Genomic DNA, 20,979 nt, shown 5'->3' on the forward strand with positions numbered 1-20,979 from the left:
GAGTGAGGGCGGTAGAGTGAGGGCAGTAGAGTGGTAGAGTGAGGGCGGTAGAGTGAGGGCGTGAGGGTGGTAGAGTGAGGGCGGTAAAGTGGTAGAGTGGTAGAGTGAGGGCGGTAGAGTAAGGGCAGTAGAGTGGTAGAGTGAGGGCGGTAGAGTGAGGGCGGTAGAGTGGTAGAGTGAGGGCGGTAGAGTGGTAGAGTGAGGGCGGTAGAGTGAGGGCGTGAGGGTGGTAGAGTGAGGGCTGTAGAGTGGTAGAGTGAGGGCAGTAGAGTGGTAGAGTGAGGGCGGTAGAGTGGTAGAGTAAGGGCAGTAGAGTGGTAGAGTGAGGGCGGTAGAGTGGAATGGAATACAAACAAAGGTCACCATCTGGGTATCACTGACAATCCTTTAACATATGACCTTGTAAAACACAAGCAACGGACAGAGCTGCTGTCAATCTGACGGGCACACATCCCAGATTCAGCCTGCAAGAAGCAGTGCTTGAGGGCGGTAGAGTGAGGGCTTGAGGGCGGTAGAGTGAGGGCGGTAGAGTGAGGGCGTGAGAGTGGTAGAGTGAGTGCGGTAGAGTGAGGGCGGTAGAGTTGTAGAGTGAGTGGGGTAGAGTGAGGGCGGTAAAGTGAGGGTGTGAGGGTGGTAGAGTGGTAGAGTGAGGGCGGTAGAGTTGTATAGTGAGGGCCGTAAAGTGATAGAGTGAGGGCGGTAGAGTGGTAGAGTGAGCGCGGTAGAGTGGTAGAGTGAGGGCGTTAGAGTGAGGGCAGTAGAGTGGTAGAGTGAGGGCGGTAGAGTGAGGGCGTGAGGGTGGTAGAGTGGTAGAGTGATGGGGTAGAGTGAGGCCGTGAGGGCGGTAGAGTGATAGAGTGAGTGCGGTAGGGTGAGGGCATGAGGGCGGTAGAGTGGTAGAGTGAGGGCTGTAGAGTGAGGGCGGTAGAGTGGTAGAGTTGTATAGTGATGGCTGTAAAGTGGTAGAGTGAGGGCGGTAGAGTGGTAGAGTGAGGGCGGTAGAGTGAGGGCAGTAGAGTGGTAGAGTGAGGGCGGTAGAGTGAGGGCGTGAGGGTGGTAGAGTGAGGGCTGTAGAGTGGTAGAGTGAGGGCAGTAGAGTGGTAGAGTGAGGGCGGTAGAGTGGTAGAGTAAGGGCAGTAAAAGTAAAGTCCACATTTGTAAAGCGCACAATCACCCGTAAGGGTCTGTAGGCGCTGGGGGCCGTCAGGAAGATTAAGCGAGCTATTGCCCAGAGTCACATGGTGCTGGGCTAACCTGCCGCCGGAGCCGGGGATCGAACCCTGATCCCCAGATTCCAGCGGCAGTCGCCCTGGCCGCGGCGCCACACCTCTCCCACAGTAGAGTGGTAGAGTGAGGGCGGTAGAGTGAGGGCGGTAGAGTGGTAGAGTGAGGGCGGTAGAGTGGTAGAGTGAGGGCCGTAGAGTGAGGGCAGTAGAGTGGTAGAGGGAGGGCGGTAGAGTGAGGGCGGTAGAGTGGAATGCAATACAAACAAAGGTCACCATCTGGGTATCACTGACAATCCTTTAACATATGACCTTGTAAAACACAAGCAACGGACAGAGCTGCTGTCAATCTGACGGGCACACATCCCAGATTCAGCCTGCAAGAAGCAGTCAAAATATTTCAAGTCTAGACGCCTTACACAATTGGCGCCCTGAGCAGCATTTCCTTTTCATGCCCTGGCACAATTAATCTTAAATTATTTCTCGTGTCACTCATGAGTACAACCTCTAATGTTAAACACTGACCAATGAAATACCTTGGCAAAAACAGCAGCCTAGACAGTGTCATGGACCCCAGGGCAAGTAAGTAAATGCACAAATCTCCCCCACTCGATGTCTACAGTTATATTAAGTAAACGAATTATCAAAGTTCCGTGGGCCCCGGTGCCATTGCACCTGCTGCACCAATGTAAGAAACGCCCCATGGCAAAAGAACACAAAAAACAAGTAATCAATGACTACCAAGTTTGCGAAGCCACTGCAAAAACTAAAATAAATATACTTTCCTCAGAACAATTACTATGGAATGCATATAAGCGCTGCCATTATATCAATATTAACAGAACATCGTTGCTACACGTTTGTGTTTTTTTGAGTGTGGAATTCTATAGGAGGGCAGCAGAGGCGCATGGCTTGGGATCGCGCTAGCATGCATCACAGCCCACAAACCTCGGACACATTAGGGGCAGCGGAATCTACAACATGCAGAAAGTATGCGCATCATCACGTTACAGAAATGCAGAAACCCGATGATTTGGTTAAAACCTGGCCACAATGGTATCAAATACTGCAGAAAAAAAGAGGGCCGAAAGGGCAACGTGTGGAAGGAGAGCTGTTTTCTTTTTTGAGAACAAGTCTGTTAGAGAATGACAGCATTTAAGAGTCAATTGCTTCACTTAACGCGGGAGTTTGTTATTAAAGCAAATTAAAGGGAGTGCCCTAAATAACAGGTTTCTAGTCGGGAAAGATGGGTCGGAAACAACGATGAGAGCACACTGCGGAAAAGATGGGTCTAATGAAGCAAAGGTGAGCCAAACAAGATGGACTTGTCAAGGGATTTAAGGACAGTGAAGAAAAAGAACAAAAGGCCTTCTGCGACAGAAAATGAAGTCAGAGTGGGCGGGGGAGAGCTCTTTGAGATGAGAAGCTCTCGGCGAGGGGGGAGGAGAAGTGTTTTGAAGCACGCACGGCCTTGCGGCCGTGAAAGAAGTATGAACAACAAATGGCTTTCATGTGGTGATGCGAGGCAGGCGGATAGAAGCGCGTTCACGAGACCACATGCACTTCTGGAAATCTGCATTTTTCAGAGCTTAGAATAGCTCTTAGTTTAGCCCCAATAGTCTCGTCCTATTCATTCCTTGCGGAATGGAATAGGTGAGACCTAAAAACTAAACAGAAAATAAATTGTAATCTGCAAACTTCAAGGGCAGTCTCAAGTTGTGCATTTCATGTGTTTGAGAATAAAAGAGCCCTTGCAAATTTGACCATAATAAATGTGCCAATAAAAATATTCTTCCTTTCCACCCTTGAGAATATGTATATAGGTTTAACACTGATTTTAAAAAAGGTCTAATAAGCTACATACAGCAGTTGGGTCTAAAATAAAAAAGTTCTTGAACATAATCTACCAAACTATTCCAAAGTAGTCTGTTTCAGTTTGGGCAGCAATGCACTGGCCTCAGTCATAGTACATAAATGACTACGCTCTTTGAAACAGCTCCTACACAGGATTACAGTCATCTGATGGTTCCGCATATGGTCCAGATATTTTGCACAAACTTGGGCTTGCCATGGTCTCATACACAGCAAGCCCTAATGTGATATCCAATGAATTTATAGCTGCTTTCAATCGAATATTGAGGAATATTGTTCACCTATAAGCAAGTGGGCGCATAATCACAGCCAAGAAGCAACACTGGGGATAATACTCAGCCAATAATAACGCTTTAATAGAATTGTTATTGGGGGATGCTGTAGGAGAGAGCATAATATATACAACAGGCTAGAGGCTGCCAGTGACCCAGAGATCAATCTTTGCCCCTGCAAGTGTACAGCATTTTTCAGAGGCTTGTTTTAGATCACATTTATGATTCAAGAGAACGTTTTGATAGGTTGTACAGGGCACTAATATTTTCAAACGTGAGCATCACCCCTCATCAGCCAGGCTAGCTTGAATCCAGTGGCAAAGTGAGCCCGGGACCCACGTCTGAGTATACCTGGTGCACTTGGGGTGAGAAAGCAAATGACACAGGTCATGGATGGAATGCAGAGCAAATCAAACATTCACCCACAGTCAAGAGAGCTGGGTTAAATCCATTGTTCTTTTGCTCGTCATGCCACCCCTGTTTTGACCCAGCCATATGCAAATCAGTCTTGATCCTGTGCCTTTGCTCTGCATTCCGTCCATAATCTGTGTCTTTTGACCCATCAGAATAGTGGCGCTCCAGTTGCTGAAGGCCAGCCCTACCAACTACAGCACCTTCTCATCGTGCTCCATCCTTGCCCTTATCACTGCCTGATCGTTTCTGTCTGGTTTGCAGATTTAAAGTGGTTTTATTCTTTCACTATCATATCACAGGTGATGTTTTTAATACCCTGTTAGCACCCTTCTTTGCCCCGCCTTCATCCTCTGACCCCTGCTGACACACATCCACAAAACTATTAACTGCATGAGGCAGCTAAGCTATCAGTGATTTAGGTGAGATGGGGGAGGTGCAGGGATGTTTGTGTTTGGGGCCACTCCCTGCTCTTCCATATACTGTCCAGAGAACACAAACGGACACCCAGCTGCCTCAATTAATTCACTACCATCAGCAAGAGCGCCATTGTTTTCCTCCGCCCTCGTCTAGGGCGCTTTCTTAGCAAAGGTCTGGTGCCAACTGAATAGAGAGGTTTCTCTCATGAGGTGACCTAATCAGTGAAATAAAGCCTCCTTTGTTTACAGGTTTGGGGTTAATGTATCACAGTAAACCAACAACAGTGGGACCATTTTCATAATCCCGAGTAAATTACTGTATGCAATATTGTGTACAGGATTGTCACCTGGCCAGTGCTTCAACCAGAATGACCGGTTTTATTATCTCAAAGCCAATAAAAAACAAACATTTATAAAATCAGTATTTTCCCCCTTTCAAACAAATTCGTAAAACTGTGAATACAAAAATAAATTCCTTCAAAAATATCCGAACCTGCTCTTTAACAAACATTGGAGCAAATAGAGACTGAAGTGAGCTCTTGGCCTTTCCAGCCTCAGCTCAGGGTCGGCCTTGAATCAGCTCAGGGTCGGCCTTGAATCAGCCCCGGCTCAGGGTCGGCCTTGAATCAGCCCCAGCTCAAGGTCGGCCTTGAATCAGCCCCAGCTCAGGGTCGGCCTTGATTCAGCCCCGGCTCAGGGTCGGCCTTGAATCAACTCAGGGTTGAATCTGCCCCAGCTCAGGCTCGGCCATGAATCAGCCCCAGCTCAGGGTCGGCCTTGAATCAGCCCCAGCACAGGGTCGGCCTTGAATCAGCCCCAGCACAGGGTCGGCATTGAATCAGCCCCAGCACAGGGTCGGCCTTGAATCAGCCGCAGCTCAGGGTCGGCCTTGAATCAGCCCCAGTTCAGGGTCGGCCTTGAATCAGCCCCGGTTCAGGGTCGGCCTTGAATCAGCCCCGGCTCCGGGTCGGCCTTGAATCAGCCCCGGCTCCGGGTCGGCCTTGAATCAGCCCCGGCTCAGGGTCCTTGAATCAGCCCCAGCTCAGGGTCGGCCTTGAATCAGCCCCAGCTTAGGGTCGGCCTTGAATCAGCCCCAGCTCAGGGTCGGCTTGAATCAGCCCCAGCTCAGGGTCGGCCTTGAATCAGCCCCAGCTCAGGGTCGGCCTTGAATCAGCCCCAGCTCAGAGTCGGCCTTGAATCAGCCCCAGCTCAGGGTCCTTGAACCAGCCCCAGCTCAGGGTCGGCCTTGAATCCACTCAGGCTTGAATCAGACCCAGCTCAGGGTCCTTGAATCAGCCCCAGCTCAGGCTCGGCCTTGAATCAGCTCAGGCTCGGCCTTGAATCAGCCTCAGCTCAGGGTCCTTGAATCAGCTCAGGGTCGGCCTTGAATCAGCCCCAGCTCAGGGTCCTTGAATCAGCCCCAGCTCAGGGTCGGCCTTGAATCAGCCCCAGCTCAAGGTCCTTGAATAAGCCCCAGCTCAGGGTCAGCCTTGAATCAGCCCCAGCTCAGGGTCGGCCTTGAATCAGCCCCAGCTCAGGGTCGGCCTTGAATCAGCCCCAGCTCAGGGTCAGCCTTTATTTATTTATTTATTTTAAGTTTTGTATAGCGCTAGCTAGACCCGTAGGTATCAGAGCGCTTCACATACATATTGTGCAAAGCCGAAGGGCCTTACATTATCTAGAAGGCTGACAGTAAGTAAGAAAACAACGGATAAAGAATACAGTATGAACAATAAGTAACTGTGCAGCGGAGGGGGAGGGGAAGAAAAAAAAAAAGAAAAAAAGAAAAACAAGGAGATTAGCATAGTCCGTTCACCAACAATCCTTGAATGGAGTTAACTCGGGGTATTGAGGTCTAGGTTAGTTGACGTTGTTCAGGAAGGTATTTGTTAAGGAGATGGAGTTTGAGGTCTCTTTTGAAACAAGAGAAGGAGGGGCTGCATCTGAGGACTCCCGGGAGAGCGTTCCATATCCTGGGAGCGTTGCCGGAAAACGATCGGTATTGGATGGTTTTCTTTTCTTGAATCAGCTCAAGGTGGGCCTGGTCACCTCTGCTTTTGACTCTACTATTAACAGTGAGACCCTCCTCCCTCCAGCACTGAGAGTCTCTGCACACACCATCACTCACTTGCTCTGGTTTCCTGCCTCTCATTCCTCCGGTCCTTCATTTTTTCTGCGTGAACTGAGACCCGAGAGCGGCTCCGAGGAGGGAGGGGAAACAGCACCGACAGCAGAGCAGAGACCTGGAAGTAAGCTAGCTACTGAAAAGGACTCCCAAGCGAGGTACCAAGGACAGATGACAGCGCTGTAGGTTTCATCGATCACCACTCTCAACACCACCCAGAAAGGCATGTCTTCCATGGGGACTGACTCTAGTTCTAGAAAAGTGAATGGACCCTCATCTGAGGCGACTCACAAGGCCACAGTGCAGCATCTTTCCTCGACAGCAGACTTTTCACAGACTTTACATCTGCCTGAAGAGTGAGTAAGGTACAAGCTTTGTTGTCAACAGAGCTTTGCACATTTGTTTGTTCTTTAACAGGGTAGTGATGAGGACACACCCTGGCTTCACTGACAAACCACTGGCTTCAGCAGAGGTGTGTTTAAGACATTCGTTTTTGTGGATGGGGAGATTGAGTGATTTGCGCAGAATCACAGGACCTTGAGTCTACATTCCCCTGCTGTAGGGTCGGCAGCTCTGGCCGTTACGCCACATCACATCCCCCCTCCGCCCCCCCCCCCACACTTGTGGCCGCGGTCTGTTTCCGGAAGTGCCACAGTTAGTGTAAAAAAAATGAAACCCATTTGAACTCAGCAGTACAGCACTGAGTCTCTGCACACACCATCACTCACTTGTTCTGGTTTCCTGCCCTCATTCCTCCGGTCCTTTCTTTGTCATTTTTTCCGCGGGAACCGAGACCCGAGAGCGGCTCCGAGGAAGGAGGAGGAACAGCACCGACAGCAGAGCAGGATGGAGACGGGGCGAGTGCGCAGGCGCGGACAAGGGATATTAGAACTACGCATGCTCAGAGGAAAAACACTGCATTCCGCGCATGCTCAGAGAGATCTGGTGTTCCGCGCATGCTCAGACAGAGTGAGCCATCCAGTGCATAGTTTCCTCTGTACTGACAGCTCCAGCAGGGGGCGACTCCTACTGGACATTTTATGCTTTTTATGCAGTTGTTTTAATAGCACAAACTGGATCCAAAAGTATTACACTACGGATGGACACGTTCATTTTTAGGCAGCAGGGAGAGATTAAGTGATTTATCCAGAATCACAGGATATTTTTGAGCATAGCCTCAAATCCTGTTCATCAGCTTTTAGGTCGGCCGGTCTAGTCGTTAGGCTACATCCTCAATCCTAACTCGGTTTGTTGTTGTGGTTCTCAGCAGTTTTGCTCGTTTCCTTTAAAAGTATTTTAAAACTGACTTGCATTGGAATTTTTTAGTCGAGTTTATATTAGTAGCATTGAGTTTATATTAACAATGTAAGGATTTAAAGTATATTTGTGTACCTGCTAACCCTTGTGATCGTATGCTGTTTGGGACTCTGTGAACTATAATCTCAACCAACAGGCCTGGTCCAAACGCCATAGTGAAGGAAAGCCAGATACAGGAATTTAAGTACATTTCCTTTATTCCTGAGGAGCCTGGAGAGGACACCACATCCCAGTGTCCACTCCGATCTGCAACTCCCCCGCAATAGAACTTCGAATACAACTCAAGGCAATACATTCTATAATTACAAAACAGCACGCAAGTGCACGAGCATAACAAGAAACATTACTTAGCAATACAACACTTCCCCCTTCTTTATACAAAAAAAATAAACAAAAACAAAAAACAAATATGGGAGAAAATGCATTACAAATTACATATTATTAACAACATAATCTTTAAGCCAACGGGGAGCTTTTCTCACTCTAGGTGCTTCCTGGTTAAAAGAAAGTGGAACCAAAGGTGTAATATTTTTTTCAAGGATGTCGCCATCTTCGGAAGTGGCAGGAGGAACAGCAGGAATGATGTTCTCATCAAAAATTGGATCAGCTTGAACCAGCCCTTCTCCCTCCCTCGTGACAGCAGGATTAACACTAGTACAATCAGTTATGACAGGGGTAGAATGTGAGTGAGAACTACATGTAGCATTTAAATCATCCTCCAACCATTCGGAATTCTGAAAATTAGAACTTTTATCTAAAGAGGGTTGATCCTTGGCAATCATTTTCAAATTCCATACTTCATCATTCTTAAGTCTGACTACATTGTGTAACACCTCAATCACTTCTTCTGCATCAAAGAAGGTACTTTCACCTTTGCAAACAAAACCTGGTTTCTTAACCCTAACCCTGTCACCAACTTCAATGCTAACAGGTTGAGTAGAATGCTTAACATTAAAATACTCTTTGTTTCTCTCATGAATGCGTTGCATTCTATTCCTTACTTCTTCTTTAGACCAGTTAACTGTGCTCGAAGAAGATAACCAAGAGGGATTGAATTTTGACCTAGGTTTACGACCACGCATAATAATGAAAGGTGGTAAACCAGTGGCCTAAGTAGCGGTTACACGGTAAGCCCAAACAGTTTTACTAATCTGGGTAATCCAATCTTGAGAACCACTAACAGCAATTTGAAAAATACCTTTCAACACTCTGTTAAACCATGCCATTCACGCTAGGGTTATACAGAGACTTAGTTCTGTGGACAATTCCTAATTTAGTAAAATACTTCTTAGCCATATTGGATCCAAAATGGACTCCATTGTCAATAATCAAGGTGGTCGGAATGCCCTCGGAAGAAAAAACTTCATCTAAAAATCCAAGAACTGCTTGTGTTTCAGCTCTATCTACCACTTTAATAGTAGGCCAACGAGTAAAAAGATCTATAAGCACAAAAACATACTTCTGTGATCCACCACAATGGTCTTTAATAGGACCTAAAATGTCGATCGACACAGTATTCCAAGGGTCTTTATGAACAAAAGTACCATTCATAGGAGGTCTGAAGGTCTTCAAGGATTTATCAGAGCTACCACACGCTACACAATTGCGAACTACTCTTTCAGTCTCAACATCCACTCCAGGCCACCGAAACAGCTTTTTGAGAAGGGATTTGGTTCTGGTAATACCTGAGTGGCCTTATTGGCACAATTCAATAATGTTTGCATGTAGACTCAACTGAGGTACGATCCTTTCACCTCTTAATAGGAACCCGTCACAAAAAGTTCCGACCTGACCTCCCAAAAGGGTTTAATATCATCAGGCAAACTATCCTTGTAAGACCAACCATCTACAGTAAAGGATACTACTTTAGACAATGTATTATCACACTGGAATTCCCTATCCCATTCAGCCATGTCAATAGCAGAACCACCTTGATCATGAATTAAAGCTACGTGGAAATCATTCCACTCATCATCTTCACATTTTTCCAATAAAACAGGCATTCTTGACAAACAATCTGCAACTAAATTGTCCTTGCGAGGTGTATACACTATTTTGCAAGCAAAACTCTGCATTCGCATAGAGATTCTAGCGAATCTGGAAGAAACATTAGACAAACCTTCTGAGGTTAGTATTCTGACCAATGGATTATGATCACACCTTAACGTGCAGATTTTGACCCAAATGAATGATTTTAAATGATCAAGACCCCATGCACATGCTAGAGCTTCTTTCTCAATTATAGGGTACTTCTCCTCACATAGAGATAGAGACCTAGAGGCAAAGGCAATGATGCGTTCTCTACCGTTACCATCAAATTGAGACAACACTGCTCCCAAACCCTTATTACTAGCATCAGTGGTAACCCAGCCTCTGGATCAAAACTGGAGAGAGAAGTGGAATTGGCAATAGCAGATTTGATGGCTTTGAAATCATTGTCACATTCCGCAGACCATGAAAAATGTACATTCTTCTTCAGCAATTGACGAATATTAAAACATTTGTCTGCAAAGTTAGGAACATATTTAGCACAGAACTCTGCCATGCCAAGAAAAGATCTGATGTCATCTTTGCTAGAAGGGGTTGGAGCATCTTCAATTGAAGACACCAAGGAAGGTTTTGGCCTCACACCATTACAATCAATAACATGGCCAAGGTATGTTACGCTTTCACAAGCAAATTTACATTTAGAAAATTCAATGGTAAGGCCTTTATTTTCTAGTATGCCCAAAACCTTCCTAAGCCTAGAGTCATGCTCCTCCCTGATTTTCCCATATATAAAGATATCATCTTGAAAAAAGATTACCCCTAACTCTTTTCTGAAAAGGTGAAACATCAAGCTTGAAATACCGCTGCCGCTGATGCAAGGCCAAACGGCATGCAAACAAATTGGTGACAACCAAAAGGGGTTATGAAGGATGTGAGATGTTTTGAGTTCCGTGACAGAGTAATTTGATGGTATGCCGACGAGAGGTCGACTCTGGAAAACCACTTCCCATCCTTGGGACAACTCACCATCTTGTTAATTTTTGGCTGGGGAAATCTGTCGATTAGAATATTATTGTTGAGATGGCGGAGGTCCATGCAGAGCTGGATTTTTCTATTGGAGTGTTTGGCAATAACCACTGGAGAAATCCACTCCGAAGCCTCTATGGGTTCAATGACTTTAGCATTAACTAGTTTTTCAAGTTCTTTGGAAACTTCATCTTTGACCAAAATAGGTATATTACGACAACAATGGACTTTGGGAATAGCATCTTTCTTGAGTCGAATACAATGCTCAAAGCCCCGTAAATTACCCAGCTTGCCACTGAAAACAGAAGGAAACTGCCTTTTCACCCAAGGAAGAACTCTTATCCACATTTAAAACTTGTTCTTCACTGTTAGGATCTAAGATAATATGCAGCAGTTTCTGATCCAGCGATCCTAAAACAGGGGGACCACTTTTTGCCACATACAGTTTCACACGACACTGTCTATTCTTAAACTCAAAGACAAACCACCTAAAACCAATTAGATCATTTTTTTTCCCACCATAACCTTCAAGATGAATATCTGGTTCAAAAATATGTTCACCTACTTTACTAACAAATTTACTTCTCCATAATCTTTCTTCAATGATGGTATACGGTGAACCAGAATCTGCAATAATATCCATGTTAACATAGCCAATTAACATGTTGCGAACTGGTTTGTTAGTACAAATACCCCCATTGATATTAAGCGTTAGGTTACTTCTAAAATTCATGGGTAATTCATGGGCCAGTATATCATTGGGGTTTGGAATTGTGTCATCCTCAAAATCATTAGACTCAGTATCTTCAGAAACGTATTTAACTTTCGAATATTTCCTATTGTACACTCTAGAGAAATGACCAACTAAACCACATACATTTCTGCTTGATGGCAGGGCAAGATTTACCGTGGGCCAGATGATCCAAACTGCCACACCTGTAGCATTTAGCACGATCTCTAGATGGTGGTTTACCTTTAAACATAGAAGGACCTCTATTAAAATCTTTAGAGACATTAGTTTTACTAATCAAGGATATATTTTGGGCATCACTTTTTATCTCAACAGCACAACGCCTGGAGATTTCTGCTTTCCTTACGATTGCTAACACATCATCTAGAGGAGCATCACCATTCACCCACAATCTATCTTGAATTGCAGGATTGGAAGCATGCATGACGACTTGATCTCTTATTAACTCGTCATGCAGTGCCCCAAATCTGCAATCAAGAGTTAACCTTTTCAAATCCGATACATAGTTATCAATATTTTCAGATTTGGATTGCTTCCAATCAATCAATCAATCAATCAGGGGTTGGTGAAGCGCGCTACTCACCCGTGAGGGTCTCAAGGCGCTGAGAGGAGAGTAGGGCAGCTCCAGGTCAGTCGAAGAGCCAGGTCTTGAGATCTCGTCTGAATGAGTGCAGGTTAGGAGAGCTCCATATTCCTAATGGGAGAGAGTTCCGAGCTGTGGCAGCGGTGCAGGAGAAAGCTCTTCCTCCTGATCTGGCTCGCCGGATGCGGGGGATCTCTGCCAGGGTGAGGTCTGCTGAAAGGAGGTTCCTTGTGGGTGCGTGGAAACTTATTCTGTCGTTGAGGTAGCTGGATCCGATGTTGTTGAGAGCTTTGTAGGCGTGTGTGAGTAGTTTGTAGGTGACCCTCTTCTCGACGGGGAGCCAGTGGAGTTCTCGCAGGTGAGGGGTCATGTGATCATGGCGAGGTGTCCCTAAGATTAGCCTGGCGGCTGCATTCTGGATCGTTTGGCGTTTGCGTAGTAGAGATTTGTTGATTCCTGCATAGAGGGCGTTTCCGTAGTCTAGCCTGCCTGTGATGAGAGCGTGGGTGACTGTCTTTCTGCAATTGGGGGGAATCCATTTGAAAGTCTTCCGTAGAGTCCGTAGGCAGTTGAAACATGTGGATGAGATGGCATTGATTTGGCGGTTCATGGAGAGGGTGGAGTCTAGGATTATGCCGAGGTTACATGCGTGGTCCGTGGGGGTGGGAGGGCGAGGGCAGGTGGCCACCATGAGTTGTTCCATCCTGTGGGGTGGGGTCCGAAGATGAGAACCTCGGTCTTCTCGGAGTTGAGTTTAAGACAGCTGTCCTTCATCCAGGTGGCGACGTTCTTCATTCCCTCTTGAAAGTTGAGTCTGGTATCTTCTAGGTTTCTGGTGAGGGATAGGATTAGTTGGGTGTCGTCGGCGTAGGATACGATGTTTAGTCTGTGTCATCTGACTATGTTGGCTAGGGGGGCCATGTAGATGTTTAACAGGATGGGGATCAGGGAGGAGCCTTGGGGGACTCCGCAGATGATGTCAGTGGGTTCGAAGAGAAAAGGAGGGAGCCTAACTCTCTGAGCCCTGTTGGAGAGGAAAGAGCGGATCCAGTTGAGGGCGGTTTCCTGGATCCCTGCGTTGTGGAGTCTGGTGGTCAGCATGCCGTGTGATACGGTGTCAAAAGCTGCGGAGAGGTCCAGGAGAATGAGGGCCGTGGTGTGGTACTTCAAGGTCTTATCTGCATTCCTTTTTCCCCTCCCCTCCCTTTGCCGCAAGGATCTAGACAACCCTTCCTGGGGTAGCAAACTCATACATTCCTGTGTAAGCTGTAAAATTCCCTGATTAAGCATCAATAATGCAGCTCTACTATACCTGATGGTTTGGCCAGGGATTGTGGCCCCTGGTCCCGGTTGGTCGTGGATGGGCGTAGATGGGCTCGCCTCTGGCTCGCCTCCGGCGCGCCCCCAGCGCACCCGCTGCGCGCATGCGCTGCGCGCTTGCATGTGGCATGTTTAAGTAGGCATCGTAGGTATCCGTCTGAGAGCTAGAACGCTGCCCCAAGATGGCGCCCACCAAACGTTCCAACTATCCCCAAGATGGCGTGGATAGTTGTAGCTGTGGCAAGAGACCCGCTAAGCAGCGGTGTGGGTACAATTAGAGTGCAGGTAAGCGGGGCATCCGAAGTAAAAAGATGTCCAGTGAAAATAAATCCCACCAGACTCCTATTAAAAAAGTAAGTCCTAAAAACAAAATGCCTCGCAAAACAATGCTAAGCGACGCGCTAATTCACTGTGCCTTATCCTGAGCAGTTGCAGTGTTACCTTGTACAGGACCAGCCTGCGAGTAAGAGCGTCTTAAGTAGGCGTCGTAGGTATCCGCCTGAGAGCTAGAACGCTGCCCCAAGATGGCGCCCACCAAACGTCCCAACTATCCCCAAGATGGCGTGGATAGTCGTAGCTGTGGCAAGAGACCCGCTAAGCAGCGGTGTGGGTACAATTAGAGTGCAGGTAAGCGGGGGATCTGAAGTAAAAAGATGTCCAGTGAAAATAAATCCCACCAGACTCCTATTAAAAAAGTAAGTCCTAAAAACAAAATGCCTTGCAAAACAATGCTAAGCGACGCGCTAATTCACTGAGCCTTATCCTGAGCAGTTACAGTGTTACCTTGTACAGGACCAGCCTGCGAGTAACAGCGTCTTAAGTAGGCGTCGTAGGTATCCGCCTGAGAGCTAGAACGCTGCCCCAAGATGGCGCCCACCAAACGTCCCAACTGTCCCCAAGATGGCGTGGATAGTCGTAGCTGTGGCAAGAGACCCGCTAAGCAGCGGTGTGGGAACAATTAGAGTGCAGGTAGGCGGGGCATCCGAAGTAAAAAGATGTCCGGTGAAAATAAATCTCACCAGACTCCTATTAAAAAAGTAAGTCCTAAAAACAAAATGCCTCGCAAAACAATGCTAAGCGACGCACTAATTCACTGAGCCTTATCCTGAGCAGTTGCAGTGTTACCTTGTACTTAGAAATGCAGCATGCATGGACACAAAGTTCTATACAAGATATGCTTTTTATTCACTTCCCCAATGTAACAACTCTTCTCCAACACCACCGATCCTTACAGTGCAACAAGTCCAGGTATTGTTTTCCTGCTGGGACCAGTAATGTGGCCATAGTCATTGGTGGCTTTGCCATATCCATGAACAGCTGTCCCCAGTCAATTTAGTAAAGTTGCTGCCCCTGAGGTGAATCATTAACTTATCTGGCAATGCTGTAAGCAATTGCATTACTGTTGGAGAAGCTGTTCCGAGCTAACCAGGGGCTTCCCAACCCGCCACCCGCCACCCTGCACAGCTGCCAAGTTTCCAATGTTTAGTGTGAGATTCAATCAATCAATCAATCAATCAATCAATCATGTCATTTGTATAGCGCACTACTCACCCGGGAGGGTCTCAAGGCGCTTGGGGGGAGGGGTATGCTACTGCTCAAACAGCCAGGTCTTGAGTTGTTTCCTGAAGGCGAGATGGTCCTGGGTCAGCCGAAGGTGGATGGGGAGGGAGTTCCAAGTCTTGGCAGCCAGGTAAGAGAAGGATCTTCCTCCGGCGGTGGCTCTTCGGATGCGTGGTACGGCTGCGAGGGCAAGGCTGGTGGACCGTAGCTGGCGGGTGGGCGTGTAGAAGGTCAGGCGGTCGTTGAGGTTCTTGGGGCCCAGGTCGTGGAGAGACTTGTGTGCGTGGGTGAGGAGCCGGAACGTGATCCTCTTGTCGACGGGGAGCCAGTGCAGGTTCCTCAGGTGGCTGGAGATGTGGCTGCGTCGGGGGACATCCAGGATGAGTCGGGCGGAGGCGTTCTGGATGCGCTGGAGTCTTTTCTGTAGCTTGGCTGTGGTTCCGGCGTAGAGGGCGTTTCCGTAGTCCAGTCGGCTGGTGACGAGTGCCTGGGTGACAGTCTTCCTGGTCTCGGTCGGGATCCAGCGGAAGATCTTGCGAAGCATACGCAGGGTGTTGAAGCACGATGAGGAGACGGCGTTGACTTGTCTGGTCATCGAGAGGGAGGGGTCCAGGATGAAGCCCAGGTTGCGTGCGTGGTCGGTTGGCTTGGGTGCGGTGCCCAGGGCTGGGGGCCACCAGGAGTCGTCCCAGGCGGAGGGCGAAGATCCCAGGATGAGGACTTCCATCTTGTCCGAGTTCAGTTTCAGGCGGCTGTCCTTCATCCACTCTGCGACGTCTTTCATCCCTTCGTGTAGGCAGGTTCTGGCGGTGTCGGGGTCTCTGGTGAGGGAGAGGATCAGCTGGGTGTTGTCGGCGTAAGAGATGATGTTGAGGTTGTGCTGGCGTGCGATGGCTGCGAGAGGTTTCATGTAGATGTTGAAGAGGGTGGGGCTGAGTGAAGATCCTTGCGGGACGCCGCAGATGACTTCGGTGGCCTCGGAGCGAAACGGGGGGAGGCGGACTCTTTGTGTTCTTCCGGCGAGGAACGAGATGATCCACTCCAGTGCCTTCTCTTGGATACCGATGTTGCTGAGGCGCTGGACTAGGGTGCGGTGGCAGACCGTGTCGAACGCAGCGGAGAGGTCCAGGAGGATGAGGGCCACTGTTTCCCCATTGTAGAGCAGGGTCCGGATGTCGTCGGTGGCTGCGATGAGGGCGGTCTCGGTGCTGTGGTTGGCTCTGAAGCCGGACTGCGAGGGGTCGAGGGATCCGTTCGTCTCGAGGAAGGTGGTCAGCTGTCTGTTGGCGATCTTCTCGATGACTTTAGCAGGAAAAGGGAGGAGCGAGATGGGGCGGAAGTTTTTGAGATCGGTGGGGTCCGCTGTGGGTTTCTTCAGGAGGGCGCTGATTTCGGCGTGCTTCCAGCTCTCCGGGAAGGTGGCGGTGTTGAAGGAGGCGTTGATGATGTTCCGGAGTTGGGGTGCGATGGTGGAGTCGGCCTTGTTGAAGATGTGGTGTGGGCAGGGGTTGGTCGGTGATCCGGAGTGGATGGTGTTCATCGTGCGGGCTGTGTGTTGGTGGTCACCGTGGTCCAGGTGCGAAGGGTGGCGGTGGGGGGCGTTGGTTCGACGGTTGAGTGCGTGGGTGGGGCGCCGAAGCTGTTGTGGATGTCGGCGATCTTGCGGTGGAAGAACGAGGCAAGGGAGTCGCAGAGGTCTTGTGACGGAGTGATGTGGTTGGTGCCGGTGCTGGGGTTGGAGAACTCCTTGACGATAGTGAAGAGCTCTTTGCTGTCGTGGGCGTTGTTGTCCAGTCGTTCCTTCAGGGATTTCTTCTTGGTGGTGCGGATGAGCTGGTGGTGCTTGCGGGTTGCGTGTTTGAGGGCGGTCATGTTGTCGGTTGTCCGGTCGAGGAGCCAGGCTTTCTCGAGGGTGCGGCAGGTCTTCTTGGAGTCCTTGAGGTCGTCGGTGAACCAGGATGCCTTCTTGCTTCTGGGTCTGCTGGGAGGGTTCTTTAGTGGCTGAGATTAGCTCACGTAGCCTCTTTACTGTCCAAAGATTTTAGTCCTGGTTTTATAAAGTAATGAAAAAGACTACAAGTCCCAGAATGCAAACAAAATACCTAGTCTAGAGCAGCTAGTCATGCATGGACCTGGAAAACCTTGCAGGGTGACATGCTCATATGAAAGAGTGTTGGACTTGGCACATTTTGCAGGGTCGTCCAAGAACTTTTTGCCTTCCCCCTGTATTTTTTCAGTCCTGTGGTAGGTGGTTTTATGACTCGGGCACTTTACCACTGCTGATCAGTGCTAAAGTGCATATGCTCTCCCTGTAAATTGTTGCTATAGACTGGTGTTTCCATTATTGGCAGATTTGGTTTACTGGTCAGTCCATAGTACAGTGCACTGTGTGTGCCCAGGGCTGGAAAATAAAATGCTGGCAGTGGGCCTGCAGCACTTATTGTGCCACCCACATGAGCAGCCTGTAAATGTAACTCAGACCTGCCACCGCAGTGTGTGTGTGCAGTTTGGTACTGACATGTCGACTTGGCAAGTGCACCCACTTGCCAGGCCCTAACCTTCCCTTTTCTTACATGTGAGTCACTCCTAAGGTAGGCCCAAGGTACCCCTGTGGGCAGGGTGCAGTGTATGTGAAAAATAGAACATGCCCTGATGTGTGTGGCATGTCCTGATAGTTAAATACTGCCAATTTCGTTTTTTTCACTATTGTAGGCGATCTGTCCTCATAGGATAGAATGGGGAGTTTGTTTATAACATCTTATAAACATAACTGGCCCGGGGAATTGGGTAGGAAAATAAAGTTTAGTATGCCTGAACTCAGAATTAGTGAAGGTGATTTTTACATTCTGTGTTTGAAAATACCACTTTTAGAAAGTAGGTATTTTCTTGCTCAGTCGTCCTGTGTGCCTCTGCTGGAATGTGGCTTGCCTGTCTGGGTTTTGGATGGCATTTCCACCTCCTGGCAGGAAGTCACACCAGAGAAGGCAGAACTGATTCTGGCTGGGCACAAACACTCTCTGCCTAAGAGATCAAAGGCTTTTGGGATATAAATATTGGGGCCCAGACCCCTGACTTTTAGAATTATTTTGGGCCAAGAGGACTGCCAAGAAGAAGAGCTGCAGAAGCTGTGAGGAGGAACACATTTCTGTGTGCTTTGCTGTGTTGGCCTGCAGTGGCTGCTTCTATCTTGGGCAGTGAAAGGACTGGACTGAACTTTCTGCAATGTACTTTTGTGAGTTTTTGTAAGGGCTTGAGGTAGAGCTTTCCCCCAGTTCAAAAAGTCTCAGGAACAGCAAAGACTTCAAGCTCTTCTGCCCTCAGCACTGGGGACTCTGGTTTTTGTGCTGCAACAGAAGGAAAGCAACACAACGACGTCTACGACGCCGCTGCTGACTCTTTGTTCTAAAGGCCCCGCTGAGGGCACCGCTGTAATGCCACAACGTAACCCTGGCCTCACCAACGCCATCTGCTGGCGCTGCCACCGAGCCGCTGCTTGCACCGCGACCTGCGGGCACCGCATTCAGCACCGCCTCTTTTCACGATGATGTCTTGGTATCTCCTGCGATGCCGCTCCACACCGAAACCTACGCCACTGCTTGCACCGTAGTTCGAGGGCACCACTCGTAAAGTTATACGATGCACCACCCTTATTCCGCACCGCAGCCTTGGCCTACCGACGCCATCGACTCCAGTTCGTCAGCCGACGACTTCGCTTCAGCAATGACAATGCAGCTGCTTGCACCGCGACCTGCCAGCACCACGACAAGCACCGCATTCACATCGCACAGCGACCCTGTTCTCACCGACGACGCCATCTGACGCCTCCACTGAACCGCTGCTCGCACCGCGACCTGAGGTCCCTGCACGCCGCACCGCTGCTATTCGCCATGCCGCACCCGCCGCATGCCGACACCAGCCCCCTTGACTACAACAGAGAGGAGTTCGATCTGCGACGCGTGTGACTTCGAAGTCCCCAACGGCTCCTGCACCGACCTCTGGAACCAACGCCTACGGACGCCGTGCTTTCAGAAGCTCAACAAGAGGTCGCCAATGCCCTGCATTTCTAAAAGGTACTGTTTGCGGGTGTTCCCTGTTTGGATTTGTTTGTTAACGACGCTCTGATAGCCCGGACGAAGCTATCGACTTCAAGGAACTGTTTTTCAAGGTTATTTTGATAACTGAATATTTCTAAGTACTGTATTGTGGATTTTTATCATTTTTGGTCTTGTCTTAAGTATGTAAAAATATTGGATATTTTTCTAAACTGGTGTGGTGTCCTTTTGTAGTGCTTACACTGTATTGCTGTTGGTTATGTACAAATGCTTTACACACTGCCTCTAATATAAGCCTGACTGCTCGTGCCAAGCTGCCAAGGGGGTGAGCAGGGGTTATTTGAGGAGTGTAACTCACTTATCCTGACTAGAGTGGTGGTTTCTGCCTGGCTATGGCACATGCACTAGCCTACCAAAAATCCCATTTCTAACAAACTGCATAATTGGTATGGGGGAACTGCCCTGTCAAAAAGCTACAACTGAGGCAGGCAATGTAAGAAACTGTTACTCACTTCAGTGAAAGTAAACAACTTAGCTATACCAAGCCAAATTTCCATAGCAAAGAGACACGTATCCTCGCCCTGGCTCATAAAAACTACTGGGGGTAGCACAGCAATCGTGCTGGCTGCTGAGTTTATGTGATGCTGCAGTGCTACAGCAGCTAATTGTGCATAAGGGAGCTCTAATTATTTGTGACATTAGCATTTTAGTTCAGTGATGCAGAAACCAGCACTAAAATGCATCAGTAATACTAATCTTGCATGGTACTTCGCAGGGCTGCCAAAAATATTCCTACACAGATGTTTGTGTATTAAATACGCCACCTGAACTATTACCAAAAAAGTTATACTTTTCCGAAATATTGTACAACTGGAGTTAGAATATTAATTTAGCTGTCCCTGCATGGAGAATCGTGCCTACGACAATTAAAGGTAAAAAACCTCAAGCCAGTGCTCAAGAAGCATACATCGGAGATAAAAAGATAGGACCACGGCAAACCGAAGAGAAGTGTCAAGTATAATACTCGTCCTTTTTTACAGCCTCATCTGATGTCATAAGCAATAGTTGCAAAAAATGCATGTAGTTTACCTTCGCATTTATATTGGTGTTGCTAAGGTTTACGCTGGCAACAAGGTGATGGTTGGAAACTCTGCAGGTTAGGAAAAGGTGGTCTGGTTGCTGTTGTGCGGATCCTGTGAAGATTTCTCAAAACTGATCCATGGAGATGTAGTCTTCAGATGGAAAGGCTGACAGGTGTGGACTCAATGTGGAATACAAATCTCTATTTGGCCGTGTGAGTCTACAGATCTCCAATGCTGCTGCTTCTCGTGCCACGGCAAACATCACTGCTTTATGATGCCAGTGAACTGAGGTACCTATGTCCTAGGTGAGCTCAATAGAAACAGATGTTTCAATATGTGTGGCTGCTTTGGGGTCAAGGATGAAGATCCCAACAGCAGCACCACTGCATAGGGTTTGACACTAGTGACCTTGTGCTGAATTTGCAGCCTCTGAATCTTAGGAAGACTTGGAAGATGTTTGTGAGAGAGAGATAGAGAGAGAGATGTTTCCTTCGATGCATCAGAAACCTTGAGAATCTATTGATTCTTTGATACATAACTCCCTAAGGGTTGGGAGTTGAATAAATACAATTGTAAGGTTTCCCAATAATTGGTAGCTGTGCTTCGTGCTCAGTGGCAGGATGCAGTGCTTACTTTTCATTAATTGCCCAAGAGTGGAAGCTCTGGGCTCACCTCAGGCTCTTACATTGAGGAGGAATTGGAACTACTCTATCCAGTTGTGGCATCATTGCCGGCCCAGAACCAGTGTCCTCTGGTAGTGATAGAACCCCAATGGCCGACCAGGAATCACAAAGCAGATTAATATCAAGAAGGGGCACTGCCTAGGTGTATCGCAGTTGTTACTGATTTTTAGAGAACCTCATTTTCTTAGTTCTTGCTTTGAGGGACGGAGAAAGAAGAAAGGCGTGGGGGGACTTTAGTGACACCTAAAGCTGCAACCCTAAAACCAACCTGGGAAACAACCTAGCAGATCATAG

General features: G+C 48.1%; 2 protein-coding genes across 2 annotated transcripts in view; one reads left to right on the forward strand and one right to left on the reverse strand.

Annotated features, from left to right (window-relative positions):
* Positions 1-7,171, reverse strand: part of LOC144772316 (uncharacterized) — a 43,749-nt gene extending 36,578 nt beyond the window's left edge. Inside the window, exon 1 of the mRNA XM_078656547.1 lies at positions 7,051-7,171. The gene's annotated coding sequence lies outside the window, so the exon portion shown is untranslated. The remainder of the gene's footprint in view (positions 1-7,050) is intronic.
* Positions 1-20,979, forward strand: part of LOC144772318 (uncharacterized) — a 429,171-nt gene that overhangs the window by 352,430 nt on the left and 55,762 nt on the right. The gene's annotated exons all lie outside the window — the stretch shown is intronic.

The sequence above is a fragment of the Lissotriton helveticus genome, chromosome 8 (assembly GCF_964261635.1).
Source record: "Lissotriton helveticus chromosome 8, aLisHel1.1, whole genome shotgun sequence".
NCBI lineage: Eukaryota > Metazoa > Chordata > Amphibia > Caudata > Salamandridae > Lissotriton > Lissotriton helveticus.